Source organism: Pleurodeles waltl, chromosome 1_2 (genome assembly GCF_031143425.1).
Source record: "Pleurodeles waltl isolate 20211129_DDA chromosome 1_2, aPleWal1.hap1.20221129, whole genome shotgun sequence".
In the NCBI taxonomy this organism is placed as follows: domain Eukaryota; kingdom Metazoa; phylum Chordata; class Amphibia; order Caudata; family Salamandridae; genus Pleurodeles; species Pleurodeles waltl.
This window is the reverse complement of record NC_090437.1, coordinates 1,021,434,835-1,021,458,838: the sequence shown is the minus strand read 5'-3', so window position 1 is coordinate 1,021,458,838 and position 24,004 is coordinate 1,021,434,835. Positions and strand designations below refer to the sequence as shown.

Below are 24,004 nucleotides of genomic sequence, written 5' to 3'. Positions count from 1 at the left end.
GTGGCAGGATTATAATCTTCTGTCTGGTTAATTCATGGGTTTATTAATCTGCCTGTTTCCACACTTCAGTTCACCTCATGCTTGAAGCACATTCCTGTAAGCAGATATGAAAGGCTAGGAGATAGTTACATTCATGAGATGTGTGAGCTGCCCTTCTAGTGCAAATGTTTTAATGGCCTAAAAGAGGTCTTTCTTAGCGGAAGAAAGTGTGATACTTCTGTGAGCCATTCTATGATTTGTAAACAACTGTCCTTGCACGGAGCATGTAACTCTTCAGTAGAAAATTTTGCCTGTTATCCGAAGGGAGTTCCTGCCCCTTTGATTCGTCCAACACTCCTGGGGCTCTTGAATGGGAGCTATGTAGCTCTGAACAAAGAGAACTGTTGTGAAATGCGGGCGGAATTGCCTACATTGTTTCGGACTTCCAGATTGTCACCTGTTACAGTAATGTGCTTTTCCCCCCAACGCAACAGACGAAAGTAGCAGAGATATGTCCTCATATTGCTACTTCAAGTGTAAATTTTGACAAGCTAAGTAGACCAAAGGCTCTTTTGTTTCAAAAACATGTAGTGCTTATATCGGCCTGAGAGACCTATGCTCTTCAAGTGGCGTGGTCATCAGCAGAGTTACAGTCTCTCTTTAAATACTAACTTTCCGAGATGTTTTGGTGAATTAAATTGGTGACTTTTTAACCCCTCCAACACGACTGGGGTTGTATAGTTCTTTAAGGCTGTTGGTTACAGTTTTGTCAGCACCTTTTCCTCTATATTCTGCATTATACCTTCAGCCATACACTCTATTTTCTTGGGTGTTTTCGGGAGATTACTTTGGCACTAATTGGTGCATTCTATTGTTGCTATTCTTTCTTCGCAATGTCAGCCCCATCCCAGCAAGGAGAACTGATGGCGCTTCCACCAGCCCAACTGTTTTGTGAACGCATGATACAGTACTTGAAAGCACCACTTTTGGAAGAGATGGAGTGCAACTGATCTCTGTCATTCAGACCAGTTTTAAACTGTGTGCAGCCCCTCCTTCATTGCTTATGGTGCCTTTTCGAGTATGCACCGGAAGTGAGTCTTGCTATACAGCGCATACCTTCTTTGAACACTGATCTGTTGATGTTCTCGCTGAGGGCTCATTACCAGAAATGCACATTGAGATTGTGTTTGTTGTGGCAAGCTTCCTATGAGTCGCCCTTTGAGGACCAAGTGGCTCTTGGTGCTACAACACCTAACACTGCATGGGATGCTGCCGCCTCGGCTGGAGTTGAGGCAATAGAACATGAGTGCTCTCTCACCTTCTTTTTCAGCGAATTGGTTTCATTAACATCTGATGAAGTGGAATCTTTCCTGTATTCTATTACAATTGATGAGATTGGAGATTTTCTAAAGAATCATGATTATTGTTGAACTGCTGACATTTGGGGGGTCATTCTGACCCCGGCGGTCTCAGACCGCCGGGGCCAGGGTCGGCGGGAGCAGCGCCGACAGACCGGCGGTGCCCCGCAGGGCATTCTGACCGCGGCGCTTTGGCCGCGGTCAGTGCAGGAAAACCGGCGGTCTCCCGCCGGTTTTCCGCTGCCCGTCAGAATCCTCCAAGGCGGCGCAGCATGCTGCGCCGCCTTGGGGATTCTGACACCCCCTACCGCCATCCTGTTCCTGGCGGTTCGCCCGCCAGGAACAGGATGGCGGTAGGGGGTGTCGCGGGGCCCCCGTAAGAGGGCCCCGCTTGTATTTCACTGTCTGCATAGCAGACAGTGAAATACGCGACGGGTGCAGTAGCACCCGTCGCACCTTCCCACTCCGCCGGCTCGATTACGAGCCGGCTTCATGGTGGGAAGGTGGTTTTCCCCTGGGCTGGCGGGCGGCCTTTTGGAGGCCGCCCGCCAGCCCAGGGGAAAACTCAAAATACCCGCCACGGTCTTCCGACCGCGGTACGGTATTTTGGCGGCTCCCGCCGGGCGCGCGGTGACCGCACCCGGCGGGAGTCAGAATGACCCCCTTGGTCTTATATTGATTGATGTGTTTTTAAATTCTAAATTGGCCAGTTTTGATTTGGCCCGCATTTTGGTCTGTTTCTTCTCAATATACACATTTCATTGTATACATTTTGAACTTGATTTTAAGGTTATAGATGTAGATTTGGCAGTTTCTGCTTTAGGCTTTCTTAGGAAGATAAGAATGGGGGTATGGGGAATGTGTTCCTTCCGGGGGTGCGTGATGGGGGCAGATTGGGGCTTAAACTGCCATGTTCTTATATTGAATATTAGTCGTGCAGGTAGGGATTCTAGAACCATTGTTGCGACAATATGGTGAGACCTTTCCTATGTTTCAATTTCCTTCTCACTGCCTTGCTCTTATTGTGTTTTACCATCCTTATAATAACAATACATGCCTCTCATCTCTTCTGGAATTCTGCAAAAAGTGAAGCCTGGTTTTTCACTTAACCAGCCTACCATAGGCAGGGCTTGGGCACATACCTCTGCTAAGCACCAGGATACCTCTGTGTGTGATAGTGCGCTTTACAAATACGCGAAACAAGTTTTCCTAATGCCTATCTGTCTAGTTGACCTCCTCCCTACAACTTGTGACCGACATTGAAACATTTCATGAGTCCCCAGTAGTCTACCTGATAATACCCTTACAAGGACAGTTTTGTAACCATGTATTAGGTGGGTCATCAAACACCCACCTCCTGCAGCCCCCCTCCTCACTTTGCCAAGTCCTGCTCTGCTTGTGCCTCTTTCACAAGGGCTCATCCACCTTCTCCATTTGACTTAGGGCTGACTTCCTTTCCCACTATAGTTTGGTGGCGATGAGTTTCACTCTGGGACCTCTCCTCCACCATTCTTTATTCTTAATTGGGGTCCTCACTGATTGAGTCTGTGTCAATTGGAGGTTTCTCTTTGATGTTCAGAATTTTTTTGGCCTCCTTGAGGGATTTTAGGGATCATTCCAGAAAATGTTGATGCAAAATAGTAGGCCCCTTCCATAGGTTATTTTGTTTGAGCATTGAACATCAGTAATGGTGCAGACTTCTCTGCATTTCTGAGGTATTAACTGGTAGACATGCTGGAATAGGACGTCTTTAATTCTTTCAGACTTGAAATTGTTTTGAGACCTTTCTGCCATTGTCATATGTTTTCAAATTGGTAATTGTAGGAAAATGCTGCTGTTGGCATGGTCACCCCCCACTTTTTGACTAGTGTTGATGCCAGCTCCGATTGGAAGTGTGCTGGGACCCTGCTAACCAGGCCCCAGCACCAGTGTTCTTTCCCTAAAACTGTGCCTTTGTTTCCACAATTGGCAAAGCCCTGGCACACAATTAAGTCCCTTGTAAAAGGTACCTCTGGTACCAATGGCCCTGTGGCCAGGGAAGGTCCCTAAGGGCTGTAGCATCTATTATGCCATCCTCAGGGACCCCTCACTCAGTACATGCACACTGCCTTGCAGCTTGTGTGTGCTAGTGGGGAGAAAAGACAAAGTCGACATGGCACTCCCCTCAGAGTACCATCCCCACAAACCACTGCCTGTGGCATAGGTAAGTCACCCCTCTAGCAGGCCTGAAAGCCCTAAGGCAAGGTGCACTGTACCACAGGTGAGGGCATGAGCACTATGCCCCCTACAACATCTAAGTCAATTCTTAGACATTGTAAGTGCAGGGTAGCCATACTCAGAATATATGGTCTGGGAGTTTGTCAAAACGAACTCCACAGTACCATAATGGCTACACTGAATTCTGGGAAGTGTGGTAGCACAATAAACCCTGTAAATGGTTTTGTTATCTGACGTATGTAAGATATTGGAAGAATGCGACAGGCACTGCTATTTGAGGGAATAGTAACTGTTTTATTTATATTTTGGCCAGTCCTCTCTTGTTCCTCTTCACAAGATCAGCCCTAATTTCTATTTCCTCAAAGCCCCTTTTCTTTTCCCTTTTCAGGCTCTGGTGTTGTCTTGGCTCCGTCTTGAGGTGGTCTGGTTTCCCGTCCTCCGGTCGCCTGGGAGGGCCACGTCCCTCCAGGGGCGCGGCCGGCACGTAGGTGGTCCCCCGATTTCTCTTCGGTCGGGTTGGGGGTCGCCCACTGGTTCTCCTTTTCCTCGAGGCGTCCCGACTTCCGGGTCTCTCCCTCCGTCTCGATTACTTTGCTGGCGGTGTCTTCCTCTCCCTCCAGCTCCTGGTTGATGACGGGTTCTCCTTTCGTACTCTGCTCTCCTGCCACGGTGTTTTCTCGCTCTTCTTCCGGCTCCTGGGTGATGGTGGTTTCCTCTCCTCGGCTTCTCCGCGTTCTCGGCTCCTCCTTTTCCTCCGACCTCTCTCTCCGTCCGTCTTCTCTTTTCCTCTTTATGACGCCCTCAGCGTCATACGTCATTATAGGGGAATCCTCTTCCGTGCCCCGGGGGTATCGGTTTTCTTCCCCGACGGGAGCTTCGGACCCGGGATCGGCACCTCGCCCGTTACAAACCCATACTGAAGCCAGTGTGAGATTCATTGAAAAATGCACACAGAGGGCATCATAGAGATGCCCCCTGTATGTTAGCCCAACTGCTATTGTGTGACTTACTGGTCTGTGCCAGTCTGCCACTTCCAGACGAGTTTCTGACCACATGGGGTGAGTGCCTTTGTGCACTCTGTGGTCAGAAACAAAGCCTGTCCTGGGTGGCGATGCTTCATACGTCCCCCCCTGCAGGAACTGTAACACCTGGCGGTGAGCCTCAAAGGCTCAAGCCTGGTGTTACAGTGCCCCCGGGCACTCCAGCCAGTGGAGATGCCCACCCCTCGGATGAGCCTCGAGTTTTTGGCGGCAAGTCCAGAAAGATAATGAGAAAAACAAGGAGGAGTAACCCCCTCACCCAGGACCACCCCTGAGTTGTCCAGAGCTGAAATGGCCCCCTCCTTGAGAAATCCTCCATCTTGCCTAGGAGGATTAGGACCAATAGGGATAGGGATGTACCCCCCTCCCCGGAGGGAGTGGATACAAGGAGGGTGTAACCACCCTCAGGGACAGTAGCCATTGGCTACTGCCCCTGAACCCTAACACACCCCTAAATTTATTATTTAAGGGCAACTCTGAGCCCAGCTTTTCAGATTCCTGATGAGCTCAAGAAATAAGGACTGCTGAGCTGAAAAACCCCACAGAGAAGAGAAGGGGACAAGAACTGGCTCAGCCCCAGCCCTACCGGCCCGTCTCCTGCTTCATAAGCAACACATCCTGCATGACCAGCGACCCCTGAAAAGCTTTTAGGGGGCTGCCTGCACCACCGAAGACCAAGCAACTCCTGTGGACAGCGTCTCTGTCCAACAAGAAGAAAAGAAACCATCTTTAAAGGGACTCCCACCTCACTCAAGAAGTGTGAGTCCAAACTACTCTGCACCCGATGCCCCCTGGCCCGTGTCCAGAGGAACCAACTACCCAGAGAGGATCCCCAGGCAATTCCGACTCTGTGTCTACCCAGGGCCGACCTCTAGAGACACACATGATGAGAAATATTCTCCAGATCCTCCAGTTTCTCTGAGGTTAATATGCCCCTTCACATCCTATTTTAGAAACTCCATCTTCTTGGATCTGTTGTCTGTGAGTTCCTCCATTTAAAATATTCCCTCTCCCAGGTCCCCCAGGTCCCTTTTTACCTCCTGCAGGTACAGCATCAACTCTTCTTTGAATGCATCTAGGTCCTCTCAGACTTTGAAGGAGTTGTTCCATGTAGTCTTGTGTCTTTTTTAGAGGCCACTCAGAGCTTGTTGCGTCAGTAGTGGGGGATTATCCTGTGCAGAGTTCTCCTTGGAATCCTGATACCAGGATGCTCTTTTGGCATTTAAAGTAAGAGTGCACGTATCTCCCACCGTTGTCTCTTCCTTCCTTTGAAAGAGGCTGTGGTGCTTTGTGAAGAGATAGGGGACCCTCAGCTTGTGCCAAGTGCTTGATCAACTAATCTTTGTGATGTATTTATCTCATCCACACCACCATCCTGGCACCAGACCTCTCCTTCCATGTTTAGGACACTGAGGGAAGATTCCACTCTGCATTCTGCCTCTAAAATGTTATCAGCCTCTTTGTGCCGGGCCTGTGAAACTGCAGCTGGCTACCTTTGTTCTGCCCTACCACCTTACTGAGTGCCCTTTCTTGTTCAGTTCTCAGTGAGGCTTCACAAAATATGGCTTTGGTTTCACCCCCCTTTGAAGTCTGTGCTTCTTCATGCAGAAGCACCATTTTTTACACTGCCTTGGTCCTGCTCCTTCCTAGAAGACCTCTTGGATTTGTGCCCAGAGCTCCCCGGCTCAAAGGCTCCTTCATGTAACCTTATTGTGCTTTTCAGATGCTTCCTCAACTTCACCAGCTTCGCCAGTATTTCTAGCTTTGTTGTGCTGATCTTAGCATCGGTGTTTGTTATATTCCCACACCCATGGAACTTAAAACAATATCCTGCTGCAGACCTCTCACGGGCCTTACTTTGCTTGTGCAAGTCTCCCACTGTATGCTTTAATCTTCTAGGGCCACCGCAATACCTCACGTATTCTCTATGATGGCTGACGAAAGGGACTTCTGCACCCAAAACTCTGAATCTGCACTTGCTTCTCTTGTATCCCTTGGTGTAGGTGCCTCCTGCTCACCGATGCCAGTTGGTCGTCATCTAGGTCTCGCCACTCTAACCAGGCTGGTTCCTTTGTCCATGACGCAGCTGCCATTGTGTTTCACTGCCTCAGCTCCTCTTTGCTGACTTAGGGCCTGATTATGACCTTGGCGGATGGGATACCCCACCCGCCGTTTTACAAGTTCCATAGGATATAATGGGACTTGTAATATGGCGGGCAGGATATCCATCATGTTTGTGACAGAGTATCCCATCTGCGAAGGTCGAAACCAGGCACTTAGTCTCTTGGCTGTCTCTGGAGCGTTCTGATCAGTGCCACACTATGGTTTGCAGCTGTGCCAGACCATTCTATGAATGCCATTGCTTTCCTATCGCCAGATGGACTCCTATGCCAAACTTATGGGGAGAGAGAAACATAACTCACTTGGTTGCCATCTTGGCCACTCCTCTGTAAAGCTGATTTTAAACATCCTCATTTCAAGATTAAAATAAATGAGACAGGGGCAGCTACAGTGTAATTAACCATGCATTTTAAGAGCTGACCAGCTTCGTTCTACTCGTCTCACTATCCCTCAGAGGACTGCATTAGATGATCACTGATTACAATAGCATATGTGGAATACAGACAGGACACTTCATCATGAAGGAGACAACAAATTATGCTTCCTGACAGACCTTGAAAATTCACCGCCACATTTACTGACTACACCAGAAACCTTTTCTAAGGTATCTGGTTTCCTAGTCGTCACAATAATCTGTTGAGATGGGTCGTATTGTGAGTGGTTTTTCATGCTCACACTTATTTTGTGAGAAAGGTTTGCTTTAGTCTCAAAACTAATTCACTACCTGGGTATACTTTTCTTGTCTGCTGGAAACATTATTCAAAGTTCTATGTAGTTGGACTAAGTCGGACATCTCCTAGTTAGCATTCAGAATAAAAATGAACTTCCTCCTGCGACTGCTGTATATAGCACAGTCAGTTTGACTGTGGTGTCCCAGGTTAACTCTTACAAATATCAGGAAGAAACTAGAAAAGGTCTAGTGGAAAGGCAAAAACTGAGAATTTACTGGTCAACCCTGTCCTAACTATGGTATCGGTCAGCAACACCGTAATTAGGGGAGGAACCAGAAACTTGAGTCAATTAGAGGAAATTTTTTGTAACGTATCACAGAAAAAGAGTTTCCACACTGTTCAAAACCTTTCATTTGTCTGCCACCTCTGCCTCCATAAATATGGAGTGCAGTGGCCAGAAGAACTATAATTGACTGTCCCCAAAGATACAAAATCTATCACCTGCTTAAGGGTAATAAAACTTCCTTATGTTCTAGATATATGAAAATAATTATTGGCTGGTACATGACTTGGGGGCATTATGGGCTGAAGGGGTTGTTCCGAAAGGTACATTAGAATACATGCAGTGGTCATGAGTTCAAGCGAGAAACATCTGGATGTCTAATCGGAGAAATTACCTGCATGGTGATTTCACCTGCTCTACTTACATTGCTCCTAGACTATGGGGGAGATGAAAGTGAATACCCACTATTGTCAAGCTATAGCCAGCTAGTAACACCCATGCCCCTAGATGTAGGTTGACTACTATTTCTTATATTGGGTTTATTTATTCTTTTAAATTACTTCATTTGCAAGTTTGTATTCTCTTCACCCTGCTGTCTGGGCAGTGGCACAAATCTCTGTTTTTTCCACAGATTCTCCCCCCTCCAAGACATCATTTGGAGTGCCTTAAAATGTTGGGCTCAGCAATGTCGCACAGTGGTCATGCCAAAGGCAAGCTTGTCTGCGCTCATCCGCATCTGGCTGGGTCCACTGTTTTTTTGTTTTGTTTTTTTAATACAGGAATAATATATATTGTGGAAAAATGAGTAGGGTATGTGTGAACTACAAAACAAGGAATTTTCCTTGAGAGAGGATTTGTGGTGGCTGTTCCCTCAAGCTTGTGCACCAGTATACATCTTTACAGAATTTAGTGACCTATTGTACAATTATTAGTAACAGTGGTAGGTGCAGTATTGGTTCTTTTCGTTGTCACGGCTATTATTAGTTGTGTTCTACACAAAAGAAAGTATATATCACTGACCTTTCTTTTGACTACCGTTTAAAGCCCTAAACTAAATTAATTCTTGAGGCAGAAGGTCTCTTGTGGTAATACTCCGAACAACAATTTTGTAGGTTTAAATACATTTTATTGGCATTTAAATTCGTCATCTGAGTAATAGTTGACCATTTAGCCATAACGAATAGTGAAACTCGAACAATTCATTAAGATTCCCAACTTTACCATCCCCATTGTCCCTCCCCCTTCAGTGCCCTCCCCCCTCTCCCCTGCTGCCCCCACTGTGATTTCCACTAGTGTCATAATTGCTTCCCTTGTCGCTCATCAGCGTTGATCATGTTGGTGGGAGTGTTTGTTCATTGGTGTGTGCTCAAATTGTGGAGTAGTAGTCATCCAATTTAGAAGTGTTCAATATCTTTAACACCTGGAGCTGTGCGGGTAAGAGAGTTCCTTGTAATACATGTTGAAGAAATTCATTAGACAGCTCCAATGTTTGGCAAAGTGTTTATCATCCCCCCTTGCTGTTTTTGAGAGTTTCTCCATTCCTAGAACCCACCACAACCTTTCTATCCACTTGTGTTCAGAGGGAAGTAGTCATCGCCCCCCAAAGCTCAAGGATTGTTTGCTTGGGGTAGGCACATCTCCCACCTGCTCCTGACAGCTGAGTACCATACACAGCAGAGATAGTCGTTGCAGGTAAAATATTACCGGAGGGCACTTACCTAGGCAGGAGCCAATTACTTATTCTATAGTTGTTAGTACTTATGACCAGAAGATTTCGACCTGTGGTAAGAGCAAAGTATGTGGGTTCAAGTTTTCTCTTCTCCATAGCCCCTCCAACAAAAGGAGCTTCCCCCTACTCAGTTTTTGTAAACATTCCGGGGTATAGTGCCATCTATAGATGATCTTAAGCAATGGCTCTCTTCCCCATACATGGAATGCAGAGTTACACTAGCCCAGAGAATAATCTCCTCCTGGTCTTGTGTACTGCCCATTTCCCTTTCCCAAGCCCACAAGAATGTCTACTTGTGGTTGCCCCGTGTTGTAGATTTTAGACATACCATGTCTATTACTAGTGCAGTTTAGGAGCTATTTTTCAAAACGTGTGAAGGCCCTTGTGGCTCCCTGTTTGATTCTAGGATTGAGCAGCCAATGGCGTTTTTGCATATATCCGTATCATTCCGCAGCTCTAGAAGAGCATATTTGTCCTTCAGCAGCTTAAATGTTGTAATGGTGTCCAGAACAAAAATGTCTCTGAGTGTTTCACACCCTTCTAGCCGTTTGTGGTATTACCTTCCATTCAATCCTGGGGTGAACACCCGGGTGAAGGAAAAGAGGTATAACATGTCAACAACAGTGTTTTAGTAAGAACAATGCTGAGTAGAACAACACATCTAATTCTGTTAAGGATGGCCTTGTAATATGTGCTCAGGTGTTAAAAATCGGACCATAATGAATGACTTCATCACTTAAGAAAACTAGGTTCCGCTATTAATGAATTTTGGCTCACCCCAGTTGGCAATCTCTTACTGAAAGATAGGGTACCTCCTACGTTTGGCATCATTAAATGCGCCAGAACTGACCGAAGGGATGTGGTGTTTGTCTTAAAAATACAACGATGATTTGCAAATCACCTCCATTCCTTGTATCCAGTACCTGAGCACAGAAACTCTCTCATCGGTAACAAATACTGTCCAATCCATGGGATGTGTATGGTGTACTTAATTACTGCCCCCGTTAAACCAGCCTGGGTTACTTCCCCAGGCTAGAAGAGCTATTTATACATTACCTGTCCTTATGCCCTGACCTGTTAGTCCCAGGTAATTTTAACTTTTAAGCAGAAGTTCCTGGTAAGAAATCTCTAGAAGCTACCCTGTCACTAAATTTCTAAATAACTTGCAATGGGACCCACCCACAAGGCAGGGGACATAAGTTAGACCTTACACTTTATTTCAATCTAACCCATGGTTTACAGCAATTCTGTTGAAAGATAACAGAAGCTTTGGAAATACTAGAAAAAGAGCTTGGAGTAAACATAATGACCCCACAGAAAAAAGAATTCTTAAGACAGTTACAGAAATACAAATCAGATATGTACCACAACTAAATATATTACTCTAAAAAAAAAGAAATCCTCCAGGCAAATGGAAATTCTCATGCATTTGTTAACACAATGGAATTTCTCTACACACACACCTGCTTAAAACATTAATTAGAACCCTCTCAGAAACTAGTAGACACATTATCCACTTATTTAGTAGAGAAAAGTGGGAACCTCAGACCTACTCAAGTGCCCTGATCCACAACCACCTGATTCTGAAAGCAATCCACAACTGTCAGTGCCTTGTAACACTATTACCCCTTTCACAGAGTTCACCCCACCTACAGAGAAAACTGGACATGATGTAATTCTATCCAATAATTAACTCAGTGATTTATTTGGTTAAAGTCTCTCTCTCCTGGAAAGGTTCCATCATTCAGACCATATTTAAGAAAGTCCCAAGAGATTCCCCAAAGAGTTATAGGCTATTTGCCTTGCAAGATGTGAATGGGAAACTAGATGCCGAAGCATTTGTTATATCATCTTAGTAATTGGTCCTTACTGCAAAACCGTATTTCATTTCACCAAACAGAATTTCGTCCGAATTGCTCAGCAACAGACAATCTCATAACTTTAACTACACTGATTAAGAAGACACAAGCAACTAAAGGGAGTAACTGATTTGCCTGCTTTATAGAGTATACAACAGCCTTCGATAAAGTAAATAGACTGAAATTGTGGAACCAATTGGCAGCATGGGGAATTGATCCAATTTTATTGAAATTAATTGTTGAATTGTACAGCAATACATGGGTCAGAGTTAAATTATCAGTTCGCATGAGAATGGCTCCAAACATTTTTACTTATAATGGTCTCAAGCAAGGATGTATACTGGCACCCGCCCCATTTAACCTATTTCTGATGGATACAACTACCTGTGGATTCCTCACCTCATGAATACTCCCATGGCGCCAGCATTCAACGGAAATCTTCTTACTAGTCTCTGCACGTCGACGAGGACGTCACTGTCTCGCACGCGACGCCGTCTGACGTCATACAGGCAATAAGAGGTCCTCGACGACGTGCAGACGTCAGTTCCCTTTTTTCCGTGCATTCGAAACGGTTATCTTCGAGGGAGCAACTGTTACTCTTGCGGTTACAGTGTATATCTTGCGTACTCTTTCTCTGTGGAAATAATGTCGCAGAGAAAGTCTGGATTTAAGCCTTGTCGTGAGTGTGGAGGCAAGATGTCGGTGACGGATCCTCATTCCAATTGCCTTTGGTGTTTGAGCTCCGACCACGACGTCTCGACTTGTGATTCATGTCAGCACATGAATCCGAAGGCCCTTAAAGAACGCGAGGCGAAGCTGTTTATGGCCAAGTCAAAGGAGAAGCATCACAAGAAAAAGTCTTCTCCAAGACATCGGCGTCATCGAGACTCCCGGCGCCGTAGAGAATCTCGGCGTCATTCAAGGGAGGCTCGTTCCAGGTCTCCGGATCGGCGCCGAAGAACATGGGAGGTCAGCCCCACGGTGACGCCGCATCCTTCGACGCCGTTGCCCTCTCCGGCGTCTCCAACTTCGCCTGGACAGGCGTCGGTGATTGAGGTATTGGAGCCTCAAGTGTTTTCTCCGGCGCAGACGCCGAGGCCGGCGTCGGGGTCGCCTCCGAGTCAGGCACCCCAGTATCCGGCTTTTCCCACCCCTGGAGCCGATAGTTCCGCATTCTTGAATGCGATGTATGCCATCTTCCAACAGATGGCTCCAGGGGGTGCTCCGGCTGGGCCTTTGGCCTTTTCTTTGGGTGATCCTGCGCCTCTTCGGCCGGCACCCTTTATGCCCTTTCTCCCGTTTGGGAACGTGGGCTCGGCGCCAGTGTCGGCGCCGGTGGCCGCTCCGGTGGCTTCGGAGGGATTGGCCCCAGGGATTTCCATCCCGTCGACGTCGAGATTTCGGCCTGTGACTCCGGTGGGTCCATCCGTTTCAACTGCTCTTCAGTCGGCGCCGAAGTTACCTGTGGCGCCGGATGCGGCGTCGGTGGCTTCGGAAGATCGGCGCCGATCTCCGACTTCGGCGGAGGTATTGTCGACTCCGCGGATTGAGCAACGACTGCATTCAAGGAGGCGTGCTCTCCGGGTACTAGAAGAGCAGGAGTACCAACGAGCCCTAGAGGAAGGAGAGCTAGAGGACTCGGGTGATGGGCTGCGTGGACTGGAGTCGGCCAGTGGGCTGGACACTTCCCCTGAGTGGGACCTTTCGTCCCCGGGGGAATATACCGAGGAAGCTGCTTCCTTTCATACAGTGGTACGGAAGGCAGCTAGTTTTTTGGACCTGCCTTTGCCGGTGGTGGAGGCGAAACAAAACCTTTTGACAGAGGTGTTGCATCCGGCCTCAGCCGCGGCGGAGCCTCTATTACCTTTTAATGACGCTCTGCTGGATCCGGTTTTAGAGGTGTGGAAGAAGCCGGCATCTTCCCCAGCAGTTCACAGAGCCGTGGCCAGGAGGTATCGGACGGCTCCAACTGATCCTGGTTTCCTATCTAGGCACCCTACGCCGGAGAGCTTGGTTGTGCAGGCCTCCTGTTCGTCCAAGTCAGCGCCTGGTTCTTTTCCGACAGTGCCTGGGGACAGAGATTCAAAAAAGCTGGAGGCGCAGTCGAAGAAGATTTTTTCGTCCTGCAGTCTGGCATTAAAAGCCACCAATGCAACCTGTATCCTGGGGAGGTATATTCATGCTCTGATGGATGACATCTCCTCTTCGTTTACAGAGCTTCCTCAGGGTCTTTTGGATCTTGTCTCTGATGCCCAGGCTGCTGCGACCCAAATTATCCAGACGGGACTGGATACCACCGACTCGGTAGCCAGAGCAATGGGCACAACTGTGGTGGAAAGGAGACAGGCCTGGCTCCGTAACTCGGGCTTTTCGGCAGATGTACAGTCCACATTGTTGGATCTCCCGTTTGATGGGGACAAACTGTTTGGGGCTAAGGCTGATTCGGCCTTGGAACGGTTTAAGGAGAGCAGGGCCACGGCTAAGTCGTTGGGACTCCAAGCTCCTTCTTCCACGGCCTCTTCCAGATTCTTCAGGAGGTTTCGTGGATTTGGGCGTGGCTCTTCCTCCTCTTCCTTTCGGGGAAGATATCAGCAACCTGCCTCTTCCCATCCCTATAGATCTTTTAGGGGGAGGGGTAGGGTCCGCACCAGGGGAGCTTCTCAGCAGCACTCTGCCTCTTCCTCATCCTCTGGCGGGGTGCAGCAGGGGAAGCAGCCTTAGGCTTCCACCATTTCCCACTCACTCCTCTCCTGTAGGGGGAAGATTACAGCATTTTCTCACCAAATGGGAGACTGTTACGTCGGACACTTGGGTTCTCAGTGTTGTGGGAAAAGGCTACACCCTTCCCTTTCGGGAGTTTCCGCCCCTCATCCCGCCCCGCCCTTCGTATTGTTCACAAGAACACCTCCTGTTGCTAGAACAGGAGGTAGAAGTCCTCTTTTTAAAGGGCGCGGTGGAGTTGGTCCCGGAGCAGGAAAGGGGTCAAGGAGTTTACTCAAGGTATTTCCTGATTCCCAAGAAGGATGGTCGTTTGAGACCAATTCTGGACCTGAGGATCTTGAATTGGTTCCTCAAGCAGGAAAAGTTCAAGATGCTGACCCTAGCACAGGTGCTTTTGGCGTTGAACATGGAAGACTGGATGGTGTCTGTCGACTTGCAGGATGCTTACTTTCATATCCCGATACTCAAGTCACACAGGAAGTATCTCCGGTTTGTGGTGGGATCGCAACACTACCAGTTTGCGGTCCTTCCGTTTGGTCTTACTTCAGCACCTCGAGTCTTCACGAAGGTGATGTCGGTGGTTGCGGCAGAGCTCAGAAGGAAGGGGATAGCAGTATTCCCTTACTTGGACGATTGGTTGATCAAAGCCAAGTCCCCGGAGCTTGTGTTGCGTCATCTGCAGTCAACAACCCAGTTGTTGTTCGACCTGGGCTTTTCGGTGAACGAGCCCAAATCTCACCTAGAGCCCTCTCAGCGCCTCCTGTTCATAGGGGCAGTACTGGATACAACATTGGGTCGGGCCTTTCCTCCGCCTCAGCGGATTCAAGATATTCAGGATTTGGTTCCAATGTTTCGAAATGGAGCGGTAGTTCCAGTCCTCAAGGTCCTTCGTCTGCTCGGTCTTTTTGCCTCCTGCATTCTGTTGGTCACGCATGCTCGCTGGCACATGAGGGCTCTTCAGTGGTGCCTCCGAAGGCAGTGGTCTCAACACAGAGGGGATCTAGAGGGTACTGTCAAGATCTCCAGAGATGCTGCTGTGGATTTGAAGTGGTGGATTGCAAGCAACAATCTTTCACAAGGAAAGCCGTTCCAGCAGTCGCCACCAGTGGCCACAGTCATAACGGATGCTTCCACTCTAGGGTGGGGAGCTCATCTGGGGGATCTGGAGATCAAAGGTCTTTGGTCTCCAGAGGAACAGATTTTTCACATCAATCTGTTAGAGTTACGGGCTGTACGTCTGGCTCTCAAGGCCTTCCTCCCTTCCCTTCGTGGTCAGTCGGTACAGGTCCTAACGGACAATACTACCACGATGTGGTACATAAACAAGCAGGGAGGAGTGGGGTCGTACCTTCTCTGCAGAGAAGCTCTTCGACTATGGTCCTGGGCAAAGGACCATCGGATTTGCTTGATAGCAAACCATCTGGCCGGAGTTTTGAACGTGCGTGCGGACAGTCTCAGTCGCCACTTCTCGGCAGACCACGAGTGGCGTCTCCATCCAGATCAAGTCCGTTTAATCTTCCAGAAGTGGGGGTTTCCTCGGGTAGATCTGTTCGCCACTCGAGAGAACGCGCATTGTCCGTTGTTCTGCAGCCTTCAGTATCCGATGCAGGAAGCGTTGGGGGACGCGTTTCAAATGACCTGGTGCGGCCAGTTGCTTTACGCGTTTCCTCCCATACCCTTGATTCCTCGAGTATTGAGGAAGATTCGCCAAGACCGGGCTCTAGTAATCTTAATAGCTCCGGATTGGCCAAGGAGGGTGTGGTACTCCGACCTTCTCCAACTCTCAACGTGCCCGCCGCTCCGTCTCCCTTTCAGGGCAGACCTCCTCTCACAGTCGCAGGGGCAGGTTCTACACCCCAACCTCCAGAGTCTGCACCTACATGCCTGGAGATTGAACGGGGCAACCTGAGTTCCTTCTCTCTCCCGCCTGAGGTAGTGGATGTTATATTAGCGGCCAGGCGACACTCCACTAAATCTATCTACGCTAATAGGTGGTCTAAATTTGTTGCGTGGTGTGGAGAGAGGCAGATTGATCCTTTACATGCTCATCTATCGGACGTTTTGTCTTTTGCTCTATCTCTGGCGCAGAAAGGTTGTGCAGTGGCTACCATTAAAGGTTATTTATCGGCCTTGTCAGCCTTCATATGTCTTCCAGACCAACCATCTTTATTTAAATCCCCTATTGTTATCAGATTCTTGAAAGGTCTTCTAAATCAATATCCTCCAAAGCCATTCGTTATGCCGCAATGGGATTTGTCCTTAGTCCTGACTTTCCTTATGGGGTCCCCTTTTGAACCTATGCATTCTTGCCCCTTGAGGTATTTGGTTTTAAAAACAGTCTTCCTGATAGCTATAACATCAGCAAGGAGAGTGAGTGAGTTGCAGGCCTTATCAGTAAAACCCCCTTATACAACTTTTTATGGGGATAAGGTGGTGTTGAGGACCAAGGCTGCTTTCCTCCCGAAGGTTGTTTCACCCTTCCATTTGTCTCAGGCAATTACTTTGTCCACGTTCTATCCTCCGCCTCATCCTTCCAAAGAGGAAGAAAGACTGCACCGTCTGGACCCAAAGAGAGCGTTGAGCTTCTTTATCGATAGAACAAGGGATTTCAGGCTGGAGGATCAGCTGTTTATTGGATACGTGGGCAAGAGGAGAGGAAAGGCAGTCCACAAGAGAACACTATCCAGGTGGGTTGTTCTTTGCATTAAAATATGTTACTCTTTGGCAAAGAAGGATCCTCCTGAGGGCATTAGAGCTCATTCCACCAGAGCTAAGTCGGCCACTTCGGCCTTAGCCAGAGGTGTTCCTGTGGTCGACATCTGCAAGGCCGCAACTTGGTCGTCCCTTCACACTTTTGCAAAACATTACTGTTTAGATTCTGAGGTTAGAAGGGACGGCCATTTTGCACGGTCAGTGCTGCAGGATTTCTTGGTTTGACCATTTAGGCACCCACCGCCGGGCGTGGTACTGCTTTGGGACTCTATTCATGAGGTGAGGAATCCACAGGTAGTTGTATCCATCAGAAGAACGAGTTACTTACCTTCGGTAACGACTTTTCTGGTGGATACATTAGCTACCTGTGGATTCCTCACGATCCCACCCGCCTCCCCGTTGCCTTTATGGTCTTGCCAAGTAATCCTTGAGTGCGCTCCTCTTGGTCTTTGAGGGTGCAATAGATGTATATATAATATATTTATATATATATATATGTATATGTGTATATATCTTTATGTATATACTTGGTATGTGTATATATTTTAAAAGAGAGAGTTTTATATATATATATATATATATGTACATAAAAAGATTTACAGTTATTCATACAATGTGGTGTATTTTTACAATATAATGGATGTTGCCTTGCTCTTTCATTGCATTGCCTGGTTGTTCTCATGCACGTAAAAAATGATTGGTACTGACGTCTGCACGTCGTCGAGGACCTCTTATTGCCTGTATGACGTCAGACGGCGTCGCGTGCGAGACAGTGACGTCCTCGTCGACGTGCAGAGACTAGTAAGAAGATTTCCGTCGAATGCTGGCGCCATGGGAGTATTCATGAGGTGAGGAATCCACAGGTAGCTAATGTATCCACCAGAAAAGTCGTTACCGAAGGTAAGTAACTCGTTCATCTCTCAGATTTATTGGAAATCCTGGATCATTCTCTGAGAGATGCTCCAAAACTTGCAAATACCAAAGTGACATATTTGGCGCATGCAGATGATATTGTTATTTTATCAATGACGCAAAAGGGTCTACAGCATCAGTTCACCAAAATGAATAAGTTTAACATGGCAAATAACCTTGCGAAAAATATAAACAAAACCAAGATTATGTCATTTGGATGTCATAACCCGAAATTCACCTGCTACATTGGAACAGATAGGATTGAATTAGTGTACGCCTATCTTGGAGCGATAATTGACATTTCTTTGAACTGGGGCTTCCGTTTGGCCCAAGTGAGCAAGAAAGCCCTGAATATAAATTCTTTGCAACTAATGGCAGTAGCCCATGGGCCCTACTTTACAGCAGTGCTAACAAAATTAGTTCCCGAGTTGCTGTACAGCTCAATAGGATGGCCTCGGTCCTCAATAAGAACGGCTGAAACTCTATTTTTGTTTTGCATTACGAAGCAACTTTATCTGTCAACATCAGCTCCTCAGTGCACAATAAGGCTAGAGTTTGGTATCTTGCTTTTGATGCACTAGTAAGCATTAATTATATGAACTTCTTCATTGATTGTCTTAAAAGCGTTAGAAAATACACTTAAGTGTTATGTGGCAGAAGAATGGGCTCAACAAGGATCAAAAGGTATTTTAAACACACACACGACTAAGACTCTTATCTACAAGTATAAATTGCCTGCCTTGAATGCTTTAGTAACTATGAAAAGAGAGCAAATGAAACAGATGATAAAAAATAAAATAATAGCACCAAGTTTATATGGGCTGACTTAGCAAACGTTACCACATATAGTATCCAAATTTATATCATGAAAACGGCAGGCTTATGTGGATTTTAACACGAACACTGTAACAAAAAAAGTAATTCCTGCGCCTTAGACTATTATATTTATCATTTAACCAATTTGACAACTTACAAAGTATTAACGAGTGGCTGATTGCATGTATGTAGACTCAGTAATGTGTTAAAGAAACTCTGGAGCATTTACTATGTGTATGTCCAACTTTATATTATCTTGGAAAAATGTATGTGAATCGTGAAAAGAACAAAGAAGATCTGACCTACTAAGACTCGGCGTCCAAAATAATGGGGAAATGCCAAATCCAAGACTGTAAGAATATTTCAGTATCTGTTATTGAATCATCTTAGTACATTTACCTGATTCTGATCACCTGATACAATGTATCCAGTCCAGTACTCCCACCATGTCTACTAGATGTGGAATACTGAAACTGTAAGCTCCCTTGCCATTCCCATTCCTTGCTCCCTTCTCCTGACTAGACCCTTTCTTCCTGTGAAATGCAAAAAACAAAGGGGTTAAAAATATCCCTCAGTCAACTAGGAAATTCACTGCAGCAGTAAGCAATAGTGTTGGCAAAAATGAAGGTAGCAAAGGTGAGGAACGGGACTGGGGGTGGAGGAGTGGGTGAAGGGTCTTATTTTATGTGATAATGCTGCAGACTCATACGCTGCTATCCTCCCAGGCACCGCCTGACAAAAAGACTAGCAGGCAGGGCCACTGAAATTATGCGGCAACAGAGGGCAAAATTATAAGGCAGGAAATGGCAAATAATGCTGCACATTTTCTGATAGTATCACTTCATTATGTTGTAATTTTTACAATTATTAACACTATCTGGGCACAGGTTGCATCTCCGTAGTACCAGTTTAACACCCAAACATTGAAATAAGCAACAAAAAGGTGACGTCAACCTTTGCATAGGGCCTTTCATTGTGCGGCAACACATGTTATTGCTTTTTAGTAACTTTTGAACCATTTGAGCTAGAAACACATTTTTTTGTTGTTAAAATTTGCACATTTTGCAGCAGGTAATATATCATGTGGCATGTGCAGAACCATAATTAGGTTAAAAACGCCGTAGTCGCACAATCACGTAATTCCAGGGGCCCTGCTTCTCGGACCCTCTCAGCATACCAATTTGTATGAACATGGACTTTGGGTGAAGGCCACCTCTCCTGATACAGCTTGGAACCTGACTAAGTGCTGGAACTGGTTCTCAGGGCCATAATGACTGGGGCAAATGTACCAATCAAGGCTAGTCGCTATTTTGACTTGTTCTAAAATGTTAGGTAGATGGTGTTTCTATTGTACTATTGGCACGAGCTGGATTAGGGACTTACTTTATTTTGCTCTCTGATGATGACATGGCACCAAAATATATGGTTGCAGTATATGGCACAGTGTGGAACGCATGTTTGCTTGTACGTCTGCCAAACTATAAATGATGTACAATTTCCTTGTTCTGTTTTGAAAAGTAAAATATAGCTTTAAAAACAGAAAATTGATATGTTATCTAAGTTTCTTTACTTCTTCTCCTGTACCCCAAGACATTTGCCTGCCCGTCTGTTTACTAAAGTGAGATCTGGCTGTTATTAACTTTTGTGCAGGGGGGTCGACCTAGTTTAGAATGGGGGAGTCAGTTACACTCGGATAAGCGACCTCAGATCTAGAAACGTATTGCCTAGTAACACAGGCACAGTTCACGTCCTATTGGTTCTTGTGATAGAGACTTTATCTGCAGTTTTATAATGAGCGAGCCCTGACACGGCCATTTGAAAATTGCAGCCAAAAAGAAGGGGGATACAGAGGTAAAAAAAAAAATCAAGTTTGACACAAAGACCTCAAAAATCATGGGGGATCAATCCCTCAGTATCAAAATGATCTCTTAAGGATAACAATTCTTGCAGCTGGTCTAGTTCTCAGGCTCAAATTTATTGAATATTCTCAGGCCAACACGTGTTTCACAACGCAAAAGGATGATGGATGGAGTGCTGAAACTTTTCAAACACTCACCCTCAGTCACAGAACTGGGTTTAATCCGTTGTTCTTTTGCTAACCATGCCACCGCAGTTTGGACCCAGCCGTATTCTAATCAGTCTTGACTCTGTTCCCCATAGAAACAGTCCAGCCAGAATTGCCAGACCAGGTCCTCCCTGGAGCGGAAACAAGCTTCTTGGGACCGGTTTCGGGGTGTCACCCCTCCTCAGCCAGGCGAGCTTGAATACAGTGGCACAGTGAGCAAGGCACCCACATCTGGGCATACCGTCCCCACTTACGGCAACTTTAGCAACACAAAAGGATAATGGGTAGAGTTCTGAAACTTTTCAAACATTATTTATTGAATATTCTCTGGCCAACACGTGTTTCACGACACAAGTCGCTTCTTTGGGGCCAGTACTAAATGTCAGAATTTCAGTAATCTAAGACAAGCATCAAATACCAAAAGGATTCAGAGAAAAGGAATACAATATGCATCAGACTTGAGAGAGAAAGAGCTATAGCAAGAGAAGAAAGAAAAAAAGGCAACAAAACTTTATATTAATAAATCAGTGATTTCAACGAATATACAAAACTGAAAATATTGACAAAGTGTACAAGTTACAAGAAATGGTACTGAAGTTTGCTTAAATTGAAGTATCCCCTAAGTATCTGGAAATGCTTTGAGATATATATATATATATACACATAATTTTGAAATAAGTGATCCATAATCACAAAAACACAATACCAGAGATAAACACAGGTTTCCCAATAGGTGTAACACGTGACAAGAAAGGTGACGGACTAGTATAAGCAGATAAAACAAATATTCAAGTGGAGCCACAACCGCAAAGAAAAATACACCCAAGAAAAGGGTATAGTGCAAAAGAAGAACACTGGTTCATACCAAAATACGGTCTTGACAAACCATAATTCGAAAGAAAATCAAATTGAATTCTTAAAGATGACAATCATGCTATTAGCATCCGTCTACAAAAGTAAATAAGGCACATACAGAGCAAGAAATATATAAAGTGGGAAAAACAAGACCACCGATTAAGATGCACATAAACTAATCCCACAGGTTCCAAAAATATGTACTTACATAAAGACATTTATGTAGAACATGAGTAAGAGATTAACACATTACATTACGTAATATAATATCTATCAGGTGTAGTCTTTAAGTTAACCATAACTTCCTATTTTGTGAGTTTTATTCAGATAAGCTGATCAAGAAAAAAAAAACCTTTAAATTGATGGATAAATAATTTTAAGATGGAGCGCTTTTAGGGGTTGCGCTTTTCTTCCACAGCCGCGCACATTAGTCTAAATACTTAGAGGGAGATAGTTTTTGACTAAAATTTTTGTACAGAATTTTTTGAAGTAGTTCACTATTTTCTTTGGACTTTCTTTGTGTTTGGTGGCTTGTCAACCCAGGGAGATACAAGAATGCACAAATATGAGGATGTTTTAGTGACTAGACCGCACTCTGTTATTTTTCCCAATGTCACGTTCTCTTTCCTTTTGGGTTTAATACAGTATTAGACCGCAAGCTATTACCTGGTGAAGGAAGTTTATTTTTGACTGTGGATTTGCAAGTGACGTATTGCCCTAAAGCCAAACTGCTATGGGAAATGGTCCTGCATAAGTCAATATGAGACAATGAATGTCATAGTTGTGCTCACAAACTTTTATACAATTATACTCATAAGGTATATACCCCAGTTGCTTAACAAAAGGTTTGCAGACAAAGCTGATAACTGTGTACATTGCAGAGAAAAAGAGGATGATTTCAAATAATTTAGAGTGACATTGTCAGAAATATTGGCTGGGTATTGGGCCGATGCTTGGGCATATTACTGTCTACCACATGCCCTGAGAATCGTTGAGCATGTTGTCTGGTCTCTAAAGAGATTTATTTGTCTGCAGTAGCTTTTGGCAAAGTACAAGCTATCAATTAACTATATGGGGCTAGAATACAGCTTGTGAAACCGTGGCTGCCAGCTCTGACTGAATTTACTTAACTTGAGTATGCTTAGTTTAAAAACAATCCAATTACTACCAAGTCTGAAGTATATGGTACCCACTTAGATAATATTCGCTGTCTGTGGGTGGGGCTGGTCTCCCACATACTGGTCACTACATGTTATTAGGTGATTGATTTGTTGTACGGCGCATAAGCTTTAGTAGACCCAAAGGTGACCTGGAGAAATGTGAAATGGTCTGTTTCTAAAAAGTTGACATGTAGTGTGCAAATTTGTTCTTCAACTTTTTATATAATCATTTCACCTCTCGATAATGATTTACAAACATATTACTCAGCAGTGGTTCCCAACCTGTGGTCTGGGGACCCCTGGGGATCCGCGAAGCCTTCTCAGGAGGTCCGCGAAGGCTTCGAAAATTAAAACATATTAACATATATTGACAAATTAGGTCTTCAGCTTCCAGTAATGACTCAGGCGGAGGTCCCTGGATTCCAATGATGATTCAGTGGGGGTTCCTGGGTACCATTAATGTTAAAGAAGGGGACCACAGAAATCAAAAGGTTGGGATAGGGCTTTAAACTGAATACATTTGTCTACCAGAAGCCAGTGGAGATCACAAAGCAGATTAGATATTGAGGACCATTTGGCAAGATAAAATAGAAGCCTGGCAGCAGAATTTTGAATCATTTGTAGGTGTTTGATTGAGGACTTGCCATTTCCTAAATAAAGAACATTACCGTAGTTCAGCCTTGATAAAATCAAGACCAGGATAACAGTCCTCAGAGCCGAAAGAGAGAACATACAAGTGATTTTCTTTAATCATTTTAGGATTACGAAACAAGTGGAGGATACCTTAGAGATTTGAATTTTCATGGATAGTTCATCCCCTAGTCAGAAGCTGAGGTTTTTAGCCTATGGTAGATCGGTTAATTGAAAGGCCAGGTCTTTAGCTTCTTGCGGAATTCAAGACATTCGGACGAAGCTGTGTTGTGGGAGGCGTTTCCGCACTTTACGAGTGATGTAAGAATGCCTGTCCTCCTAATCTAGTTCTGTGTATGTGTGGGATGTGTGCGATTAGGACTCATGCAGAGCAGAGGTGTGTGGGTGGTTCGTGGAAGGAGATGTGACTGTTGAAGTGCTTAAGGCCTTAATTGTGTAGTGCCTTGAATGTTATGAGTCCATTCTTATAATAACAGCCCCTGAGGTTGGTGAGCAGACTCATCTCCATAAACTCTATTAGTGGCATGGTGTTTATCCACATTTACAACACTGAATGTGTCTAGGTATAGGTGAAAGTAAGAAGTCAGTGGTTTTATAACATGCTTACATATCCACGGACTCTGCCTAGCATCTGGAATAAAAGAACATCAAGGAGGAAGGAACGTGAGGAATAGTCAGTAGTGAACTCTTAATGAGTCTGCAGTTGCTTTTGAAAAGATGTGTTGTTAGATTCATTTTTTAAATGGAGTGGAAGAGAGTTTGAGGGGGGTTATGCTTGAAGGTGTAGAGATCTTGCCCCAAACCTTTTCAGTTTAGACCGGAGCAATGTTAGATGATTAAGAAGTCTGATGTTTG

General features: G+C 45.5%; 1 protein-coding gene across 2 annotated transcripts in view; it reads left to right on the top strand.

The window, feature by feature from the left end:
• The window catches only part of N4BP2 (NEDD4 binding protein 2), a 1,101,392-nt gene that overhangs the window by 22,297 nt on the left and 1,055,091 nt on the right, over positions 1–24,004 (top strand). The window lies entirely within an intron of this gene.